At 41.7% G+C, this 11,506-nt stretch overlaps 1 protein-coding gene across 8 annotated transcripts in view; it reads right to left on the bottom strand.

The window, feature by feature from the left end:
- LOC147114292 (protocadherin alpha-C2-like) overlaps positions 1–11,506 on the bottom strand; it is a 308,165-nt gene that overhangs the window by 252,011 nt on the left and 44,648 nt on the right. The window lies entirely within an intron of this gene.

Raw genomic sequence — 11,506 nt, forward strand, 5'->3', positions numbered from 1 at the left:
TTCTTCATAATTTCCACACTTTTGCACTCTAATACCTCTATTTATGAAGCCCAAGATCCCATAAGCCCTTTTAACTGATTTCTCAACCTGCCCTGCCACCTTCAACGACTTGTGCACACAAACCCCAAGGTCTCTCGATTCCTGCACCCCCTTTAGGATTGTACCATTTAGTTTATATTTCCTCTCCTCATTTTTCTACCAAAATGCATCGCTTCACAATTTTCTGCGTTAAATTTCATCTGCCATGTGTCTGCCCATTCCACCAGGCTGTCAATGTCTTTCTGAAGTCTATCACTCTCCTCTTCACTGTTCACTGGACTTCCAAGTTTTGTTTCATCTGCAAATTTTGAAACTGTGCCCTGTACACCCACGTCTAAGTCTTTAATATATATCAAGAAAAACAATGGCCCTAGAACCGACTCTTGGGGAACACCACCGTATACGTTCCTCCAGTCCGAATAACAATCATTGACCACTACTCTCTGTTTCCTGTCACTTAGCCAATTTCATATCCATGCTGCCAATGTCCCTTTTATGCCATGGGCTTCAATTTTGCTGGCAAGCCTATTATGTGGCACTTTGTCGAATGCCTTATGGAAATCCATGTACACCACGACAACCACACTGCCCTCATCAACCCTCTCTGTTACCTCATTCAAAACTCGATCAAGTTTGTTAAACATGATTTGCCTTTAACAAATCAGTGCTGGATTTCCTTAATTAATCCACCCCTATCCAATTTTGTCCCTGATTACTGTTTCTGAAAGCTTCCTCACTACCGAGGTTAAACTGTCTGGCCTGTCGTTTGTTTGGTTTATCTTTACACCCTTTTTTAACAATGCTATAACATTTGCAATTCTGCAGTCCTCTGGCACGACCACTGTATCCCTGGAGGATTGGAATATTATGGACAGTTCCACCATGATTTCCGCCCTCAATTCCCTCAGCATCCTAGGATACATCCCATCCACTCCTCCTGGTGATTTACCTAATTTAAGTACAGCCACCCTTTCCAATATCTCTTCTTTATCATTTGTTATCCTATCATGTGTCTCTACTACCTCCTCCTTCACTATGTCAATGCCAGCATCCTCGTCCTTGGTGAAGACAGATGCAAAGTATTCATTTACTACCTCAGCTATACCCTCTGCCTCCATGCATAGGTCTGCTTTTTGGTCCCGAATCGGCCCCACCCCTCCTCTTACTAGCGTATTATTATTTATATGCCAATAGAAGACTTTTGGATTAGCTTGTATGTTGGCTGCCACTCTTTTCTCATATCCTCTCTTTGCCCCACTAATTTTCTTTTTCACTTCCCCTCCGACCTTTGTATGTATAGCCTGATTCTGTCAAACACGTCCTTTTTCTGCTTCATCATACTCTCTGTCTGTTTTGTCATCCAGGGAGCTCTGATTTTAGTTGTCCTACCTTTCTTCCTCGTGGGAATGTACCTCTAATGCACTCAAACTATTTCCTCTTTAATGTCAGCCCATTGTTCCATTGCCATTTTGACTGCCAATCTTTGATTCCAGTTTACCCAGGTCAGGTCCGTTCTCATCCCACTGAAATTGAACTTCCCCCAGTTAAACATTTTGAGGGATAAAAATCGGTATTGACCATTTTCAGGTGGCTAATTTTAGCGCCCAGTGGTAATTAACGCCGACAACTGCGAAATTGTGCTTTAGCATACCAAGAGAGATGTGGAGCGCTAAATAAAGTTATGGGAGGCACAAAAGCACGCAATTTCGCCCCCATTTGCTCTAGATTGTTCCCTGTCCTTTTCCATAGCTAATCTAAACAATTGCTCTGGGTCTGGAGTCACGTATAGGCCAGACCAGGTACGGATGACAGAATTCCTTCCCTGAAGGACATTAGTGAAAGAGATGGGTTTTTAAAACAATCCGGTAGTTTCATAGTCACCATTACTGATATTAGCTTTTTATTTCCAGATTTCTTTAATTAACTGAATTTAAATTCAATAGCTGCCATGGTGGGATTATGAACTCATGTCTCTGGATTATTAGTCCAGGCCTCTGGATTACTAGTTCAGTAACATAACCACTATGTTAACATTCCCTTCTAAAATACCATTTAATTAAACATTTAAACTAAAAATGTATTTTTTTGAAAAATGAATTTAAACATTTTTAAACGGGACAAATTTTACCTAAAGTAATTTTAAATGTAAGGGAATGTTTAAATGATTGGAAAAAATTTATGTTAAAATTTATTTTAACCTTTATGCTGGTAAAAGAAGGCCTTATGCCTGCTTTTATCAGGCGTAAGGGTTTTTTGGGTATTCGCTGGGCAGTAGTTGGCCAAATAGCCCAAATCTGTGCCAGAAAATGTCAATTTCCAAAAGATGCGTACGATCTGTCAAGCAGAAACTTGGAACTTGCGAGACAGTTACAACCTGTCATAGGCTCTGTGAAATCCGGGCCATTATGATTTTCTAAGTGCTCTGTTATTACTTCCTTAATAATAGATTCCAGCATTATCCCAACGAATGATGTCAGGCAAACTGACCTGTAGTTCCCTGTTTTCTCTCTCCCTCTTTTCTTAAATAGCATTGTTCCATTTGCTACCTTCCAATCTATTGGGATGGTTCCAGAATCAAGGGTACTTTGGAAGATCACAACCAATGCATTCACTATCTCTGCCATCACGTCTTTTAGAATACTAGGATGTAGGCTATCAGGTCCAGGGGATTTGTTGGCTTTTAGTCCCATTAGTTTCACCAGTATTTTTACTTTACAAATATTAATTACTTTCAGCTCCTCACTTTGATTAGACCCTTGGTTTCCCACCATTTCTGGTATTTATTTGTCTTCTACTGTGTCGACAGATACAAAATATTTGGTTAACGTCCTACACCTGCCATCTTCCAGCATGACTCACCAGATTTGTCGTTCAGTATCCTCTGTCATATGTATGATCTTCCCAATGGTGCCCTGCATGGGTCACTCCAAATTGTGGCCTCCAGGCATAATAAGTCCTCAAACTTCCCAAATGCCACTTGCTGATTGAAGAGAATATGCCACCTGCTGGTCTGTAGCTCTGGTCAGATTCCTTTCACAATCACCGGCCACTGAATAGTGCCTCGTTTTCCCAATGCCGAAACCTCCCCCCAGCAAATGAAGAGAGAAAAGCCAAAAAATAGAGTTAGTAACTAAAGGAGAGTGAAGTGGAGAAATTAAGAATCAGCAAAGAAGACAAAGTGATTGAGAAAGAAATGAAGACAGAGAAAAAAGGACAAAACTCTAGATAGTGAGAAAAAGCAACACACTTTTAACTTTTACTAAAGTAACTCATGTCTTTTTAGATTTTTGAGTACTCAGTTGTATGTACTTACTGGTCAGTAGATATGTCATTCTAAACATGGCTCATAAAGATTGTGACAAGAGTTAGAAAATTAAAGTGGCAATGTTCCACGCAACTTCAAATATTGGACAAATCACCTTTCGTGATAAACTATCCATGATAAATGTGCTTCTAAATATTTGCTTAGATTGGCACAGTGTTACTTAAATGCATCAGAATCCTGTCTCGAAAATAGATGTCTTGGAGTTGATATCATAGAGGCATGTGCCATAGAAACATAGAAACATAGAAGATAGGAGCAGGAATAGGCCATTCGGCCCCTCGAGCCTGTTCTGCCATTTAATGAGATCATGGCTGATCATCCAAGTTCAGTACCCTGCCCCTGCTTTTTCCACATATTCCTTGATCCCCTGAGCCTTAAGAAATATATCTAAATCCTTCTTGAATATATTAAATGAATTGGCCTCAACTGTCTACTGTGGTAGAGAATGCTACAGGTTCACCACTCTCTGGGTGAAGAAATTCCTCCTCATCTCAGTCCTAAATGGCTTACCCCTTATCCTTAGACTGTGACCCGTGGTTCTGGACTCCCCCGCCATTGGGAACATCCTTCCTGCATCTAGTCTGTCTAGTACTGTTAGAATTTTATAAGTTACAATGAGATCCCCTCTCATTCTTCTAAACACTAGCGAATACAAGTCCAATTGACCCAATCTCTCTTCATACGTCATTCCTGCCATCCCAGGTATCAGTCTGGTGAATCTTCGCTGCACTCCCTCCATGGCAAGAACATTCTTCCTCAGATAAGGCGAACAAAACTGCACACAATACTCAAGGTGTGGCCTCACCAAGGCCCTGTACAACTGCAGCAAGACATCCTTGCTCCTGTACTCGAATCCTCTCGCTATGAAGGCCAACTCGGGAACAGGCTATATTGGACTGGGTACTGTGCAATGAGAAGGGACTAATCAGTAATCTTGTTGTACGGGGACCCTTGGGTCAGAGCGATCATAACATGATCGATTTCTCACTCGAAATGGAGAGCGAAGAAATTGACTCAGAGACTAAGGTCCTGAATTTAAACAAGGGGAATTATGATGCCATGAGACGGGAACTGAGTAGGTCTGATTGGACAACGTTCCTGGGAGGACTGGAGGTAGATAAACAATGGCAAACATTTAAAGATAGAATGACAAAATTGCAAAAATTGTTTATACCAATCTGGCATAAAAGGAAATCTAAAAAGGTGACTCAACCGTGGATAACAGGGGAAATTAGAGACAGCATAAAATCCAAAGATAGGGCGTATAAAATAGCCAAAAAAAGCGCCAGAGCGGAAGATTGGGAACAGTTTAAGATAGAGCAAAGGAGGGCAAAGGGCATAATCAAGTGGGGCAAAATAGCTTACGAAAACAAGCTGGCGGAAAATATAAAAACTAACTCCAAAAGCTTTTATAAGTATATCAAAAGGAAAAGACTGGTGAAAACCAAAGTTGGTCCATTGCAGTCAGATACGGGGGAATATATAATGGGAAATAAGGAAATGGCAGATCAACTAAATGCATACTTTGGGTCAGTCTTTACGAAGGAAGACACAAAAAACCTCCCTGGGATATCGGGAAAAATAGGGACATTGGCAAAGGAGGAACTGACGCAAATCAATATCTCTAAGGATATGGTGTTAAGGAAGCTAAAGGGATTGAAGGTGGACAAATCCCCAGGGCCTGATAACATGCATCCTAGGGTACTGAAGGAGGTGGCCCTAGAGATAGCGGATGCACTAAGGATGATTTTTCAGAATTCATTAGACTCGGGAACAGTGCCGATGGATTGGAGGGTAGCTAACGTTACCCCACTATTCAAAAAGGGGGGTAGGGAAAAAGCAGGTAATTACAGACCTGTAAGCCTTACATCAGTTGTGGGCAAAATGCTGGAGTCCATCATTAAGGATGAAATAGCGGAGCACTTAGCAAATGGGGACAGGATAGGACAGAGTCAACATGGATTTACAAAGGGTAAATCGTGCTTGACTAATCTATTGGAATTTTTTGAGGGAGTAACTGGTAGAATAGATGGGGGAGAGCCAGTAGATGTGGTGTACCTGGACTTCCAAAAGGCCTTCGATAAGGTCCCACATAAAAGATTAGCATGGAAAATTGAGGCTCATGGGATAAAGGGGAAAGTTTTGGCGTGGATAGGGAACTGGCTGTCAGATAGAAAACAGAGAGTTGGAATAAACGGCTCATTTTCTGAATGGCAGGCAGTAACAAGTGGGGTACCACAGGGATCTGTCCTGGGCCCCCAGCTGTTCACAATTTACATTAATGACCTGGATCAGGGAGTCGGATGCAGCATTTCCAAATTTGCAGACGACACTAAACTAGGAGGGGGGGTGGGCTCAGAGGAAGAGACCAGGAAGCTCCAGAGCGATTTGGACAGACTGGGCGATTGGGCGGATAAATGGCAGATGCACTATAATGTGGACAAGTGCGAAGTTATCCACCTTGGGTGCAGGAACTGGAGGGCAAATTATTATTTAAATGGCAATAGATTGGGAGAGGGGGAAGTACAGAGAGACCTGGGTGTTCTTGTACACCAGTCACTGAAGGCGAGCATGCAGGTGCAACAGGCGGTCAAGAAGGCAAACGGTATGCTGGCCTTCATAGCAAAAGGGTTAGAATACAGGAACAGGGATACCTTGCTGCAGCTGTACAGGGCACTGGTGAGACCACACCTCGAGTACTGTGTACAGTTTTGGTCGCCTCATCTGAGGAAGGATGTTCTTGCCATGGAGGGGGTGCAGCGGCGATTCACCAGGCTGATACCAGGAATGGCGGGAATGACCTATGAGGAGAGACTATGTAGTTTAGGGATGTACACACTGGAGTTTAGAAGATTGAGAGGGGACCTCATAGAAGTGTATAAAATTCTGACAGGTCTAGACAGACTGGATGCAGAAGGAATGTTTCCCTTGGCGGGTGAGAACAGAACTAGAGGACATAATTTAAGGATAAGGGCTAAACCATTTAGGACAGAGATGAGGGGGAATTTCTTCACTCAGAGAGTGGTGAACCTGTGGAACTCATTGCCACAGAGGGCAGTGTACGCCAGCTCATTAAATATATTTAAGAGGGAATTAGATATATTTCTACGGGCAAAAGGGGTTAAGGGTTACGGAGAGAAGGCGGGGACGGGATACTGAATTAAAGGATCAGCCATGATCTCATCGAATGGCGGAGCAGGCACGAAGGGCCGAATGGCCTACTCCTGCTCCTATCTTCTATGTAACATACCATTTGCCTTCTTAACCACCTGCTGCACCTGCATGCTTACCTTCAGCGACTGGTGCACAAGGATACCCAGGTCTCATTGCACTCCCCCTTTTCCGAATCTATTGCCATTCAGATAATAATTTGCCTTCCTGTTTTTGCCACCAATGTGGATAACCTCGCATTTATCCACATTATACTGCATCTGCCATGCATCTGCCCAATCACCCAACCTGTCCAAATCATACTTCATGAACAGTACTTTTGGATTCCTCATGGCAGTAAAACAAGAATGCACTGATTTGGGGCTGTGCAAACAAATTTAGGGTCGAAATTAGGAAATATTTACTTACACAGATGAAAAGGTTGCTGGGAAGAATGCTTGGCATGGTACTCATTTAAGCAATAATTAAATATTGCACTAGAGAAATGGTTTGAATGGAATGGAATTCTCAATGGATGAGATCAAATGAGGTGAAGAGGCTTGTTCATCGCAAAATATGTTCTAATCTTGGAGTTTTCTGTTGACTCGGTTTCTGCACCTGTGGATTTATAATTTATAGATCCGAGCAATTAAAAAGAAAATAGCCAACTACTATTTAGGGGAATTTGGTGGATGTGGAGAAAGCTAAATTTTATTCTTGTTGGTGATGTAGATATTTGATACATGCATATACGCCACCCACATTTAAGAGCATCAAAACTAAGCTGTTGAAAAATGCTGACAGGTGGAGTTTATGGCTTAGAAATTTGACTTGGGTGGTGGCACAAAACGGGCGGTAACAGATACCACCCAATCCGATACCACCTGTTTCCGCCATCACCCGAGACGAATTTCTAGGCTTTTATTTTTAGCCCCGTAAAAAAGTTTAAATATTTTTTTTTTAAACTAAAATTTTGTTTAAAGTATTTAATTTATTGCAATTTCAACCAATTTAATAATGTGATGTTTTTAAAATTTATTTAATGTTTTAAAGTGCTTTTGGGGTGATCTCCAATCATATATTTGACAGGTCTATCTGTCAAGTGTATGAAGGGAGATTCCCTTTGATTGGCTCCCCATGGCCCACATGATCCCAGGGACGCTTGCGAACTTGGAGTTGGAGAGGCCCAGGATCGGAACTGTATGTACCTTGGGAGCCCTCAGGTAAGTTCGTAGATTTTTTCGAGGTAGGAGGCCTCCGCACACGGGAAGCCTCCGATCGGAAAATACGGCCCAAAGTTACATTTTTAAAAGTATTTTTAAATGATAAATCAGTGAAATTTTTAAAAAAACCTTTGTTCAACTCTAGTCCTGGTAAAACCAGGCCTTACGCCTGCTTTTACCAGGCGTAAGATTTTTAAGTGTTTTCTGCGGGCGGTGGCTCTGCAGAAAGCGTAACTCTCCCCCCGCAGAGGACCTTCTCCAGGGCAGGCGTCCGAAGATCGGAAATGCCGGTTTCAGCGCATGCGCGGTGCATTTCTGAAACCTGCATTTCCGATGTCCCTGCGGGTGCGTACACAGCACATACACACCCGTAGGGATCGGAATATCCGGCCCATCGGCTTTTAGGGCTATAGGAAGCTGAGTGGAAATAATCCTATCCTGCAGTAACAAATTTATCACTACAGGTTCCATTAGTTAGCCAGATTCTGATTAATCATCAACAGTACCTTGGACAACTGTGGATTTCCCTGCTTGAGACACTAGATTACAAAGACTGCCAAAGCAGGCTTACTTGGATCAACCAAATTGCCGACTTTGAGTCACATTGACGTCAAAGAGACCTGGCCATCTTCCCCAAGAATAATAGTCACTTAATTGGCCATTTTACAACTGATGGAAATCGGCTTTAGCCATCGTTACTTGAGCAACAGGTATCAGACGCTCTCCCCAGCAGCACAGCTTTGCCACCTGCTTCCTCATCATAGAATAGACACAATGTACACTGAATTGAACCTTGGTTCAACTGGGTCGAACTGTGGAGTTTCAGCAGTATCTGCCTGTCTCTCTGCAGTCCAATCTATTTGCCCATGAACCCTGGATATATGACTGTGCAATCTCATACCCGGACCCCAAGTTATATCTTTTAACAGCGGTAGTGCCACATTGTCTGAGTGACAGCATAAACATTTGCCTTCAACATTGTTTTAAGGTGCATGCAACACATATCACAAAGTGAAAGTCAACATGATGTTATAAACATCCAATTTTAACGTCGCATACTAGGCTTACTTGCCACCAACTGCATAATCCAGACCCTCATTTAGAGGGGCTGCAAGAAAGCCATACCTGAAGTAAGACTGAATCATACCTCTAACAAGCTATATCGTTTATTAATGTACCTCTATAGAATATGGAAGCAGCGTTAATCTGAATGCTAATATAAATTGTAAGGCTAGTTATAATAATTGAATCCAGGTACAGACAATTAGTCTGGAGACATAAAAAAGAAAGCCAAGGCATCATATTACAATCAAAGGGATGCATAAGCAAAAAGCCAGAAAAGTGAGCCTCTCCTGGGCAAAAGTTTTCAACAAGCATGATAACTCGATATGTTCGAAGACAGAAGGTATTTAATGGCAAAGATGTAAGAGTTCATTTGATGTCCAAGTCAATGTTAAAAAATTCCAATAAATCATCAACTAATAGTAAAGTCAGAAAAGGTAGTGCCTGTTGGTTGGACTGGCAAGAAAGCCAAGAAATGTATCTTCCAATGTGAACTGAACAAGATTGTTAACATTGTATGAAAGATTACGAGGAAATAATGAATTTCGGAAATTATGAATTTCGGAAATTGTCATACTACAGGTATAAATGTGTGCATTGAAGGAATTTAAACGGTAGAAAGCTGATTAACGTAGAGTGGGATCATCATCTAAAGAATTGTCGTTTCTTTTGATGATCTAGTAAGGTAATTACTGGGTAAAAACAGATTGGGGTCGTAAAGAATACCAGTGTATTTCTTAAGATGATGGGAAAAGGGTCAGAAAAAGTCCCATTAACTGCAACGCAGATACAGTAATTGAAGAGGAAAGGAATCTTTGCTTGGATACCATAGAATGGTAATTTGTGCGAGAATACACAAAACCAGATGAATGTCCGAGAGTATAGTAAATCACCAAAATGTTGAAGAGAATAGTTATAGAGGTGTATGGCAGGGAGACCATTAGTTGCCTACGTTCAGTTGCGGTCCACAAATCAATTAGTCTATTTAAGACAGTGGATAATTTGATATTAGACAGCAGCTTTCATAAGTTCTGACATTTTTGATATAGGAAAATATTTAAATGGATGGGAAGTAGAATAGTTGAAATTGAGGAAATGCACCAATAGGATGAACGCTGCTTTGGACATCGAAAAGCTTGTATCGCTGAGGGGAATTTTCAGATATACATTCAACTGCAATCACAATAGATGGGATGGCATATGTTTTACTGCGAGCAAGCGAGCTGGGGATCAGAAACAGAAGATGGAGAAAAAAATGAGGTGGACGAAAGTGGTAGAACAAAAGCAACATTGAAAGCAGTTATTTGTCAACATCCTCAACATTTGAGAAAGAGTGAAATTCTAGGACATAAATCATAGCTATCTCTGCAGGAAAGACCGACGGGCTAATTATCCACTTCTGGAGTTGTTGCTTTTACTAGACAATTCGTGACTGCCAGTGCCACTCAGATGCCGCCTAGCCATTCGCTAAATATAACTCTTGATGACACGGATACTAACAGCACTAAAACAACCAAAGTAATCATAGTTTTAAGTGACTGTTTACTTTGCACACACCCGTTCTTCCAAGGAAAGCAACAACTTTCCCAACCAATCTTGAGACCGGTGCAAAATCTGCTTGGCTTTTTGTGCACAGAGCTAGCAAGCCTTCTCCTTCAAGTAGCCTTTACGTTGCACCAAATACGATTATACACTCAAGGCATAAAACATTTGGAGGAAGAAGGACTGGTACAACTACAAGAAAGCTTACTTACTAAAGAATGTAAGTACATGGAGACGTTTCAGGTTTAAAACATTCAATGTGCCTTAAGTACTTGGTTCACTTTTCTTTTCTATCGGAATTACACGAACATACGAAAAGGAGTAGACCATTCAATCCCTCTAGCCTATTCCGCCATTCAATTAGATCATGGCTGAGCTGCTCCTCAACCATTACATAGCAAAAATATGTCGATCCCAGCATCCAAGTTTTGGGGAGGCAGTTCTTAACACACACTAGCGAAACTTCCTCCATAGTCACTATGCATGGCATACTGCATGCTGTTTTGACGAATTACAGAGAACACGTTTTGATTCTCATAGACAACGGAACGGCTAGGTTCCTGCAAGCTACCAGAAAGCAAGGAGTTCAGCGGAACCTCACACAAACGTTGTTATTGTTGCGCAACATGTGTCAGCCATCAGCTGGAGCGAGGGACAACCCTTTGCTGTAAGCTGCAGGGCGGCATGAACAGTACAAAAAATGCCAATATCAAAGTACCTTATTGCGTAGATCTCTGCAGGTGTTGCGCAGTGTCAAAGTATGCATAGCCAGTGACATGTCGTATCAGAACCTCGAATACATTTTGGATGCGTCAGTGCATGAAGGAAACGTCTAGTCCTATCAAATTCCCTAATGGTAGCTTGAAAAGAAGCGAAGCCCAAAGAGTCGAGGATTGTAACTTTAAATGCCACCGGCAGAGTTGTGTTTATGGTCGATTGCCCATGTAGTTGTGATGTCAGAAGATGAAACAACTCAATAAACGTCTCTCTGGCTAACTAAATGTGTTGAATCCCCTGTTGTATATTAATATTGGTATCTGTTAGATGTATTCGATGCGGTCTCATTAGTGTATGACGCAAGGGACTGTAAGAGTTCTAAACATACTTGTGCTTCCCTTCAACCTTCTGATTTGTTTGCTTAGGTGCTAAATAACAAACCTTAGTA

Source organism: Somniosus microcephalus, chromosome 8 (genome assembly GCF_052327205.1).
Source record: "Somniosus microcephalus isolate GS21.2 chromosome 8, FLI_Smic_1.0, whole genome shotgun sequence".
Classification (NCBI taxonomy): domain Eukaryota; kingdom Metazoa; phylum Chordata; class Chondrichthyes; order Squaliformes; family Somniosidae; genus Somniosus; species Somniosus microcephalus.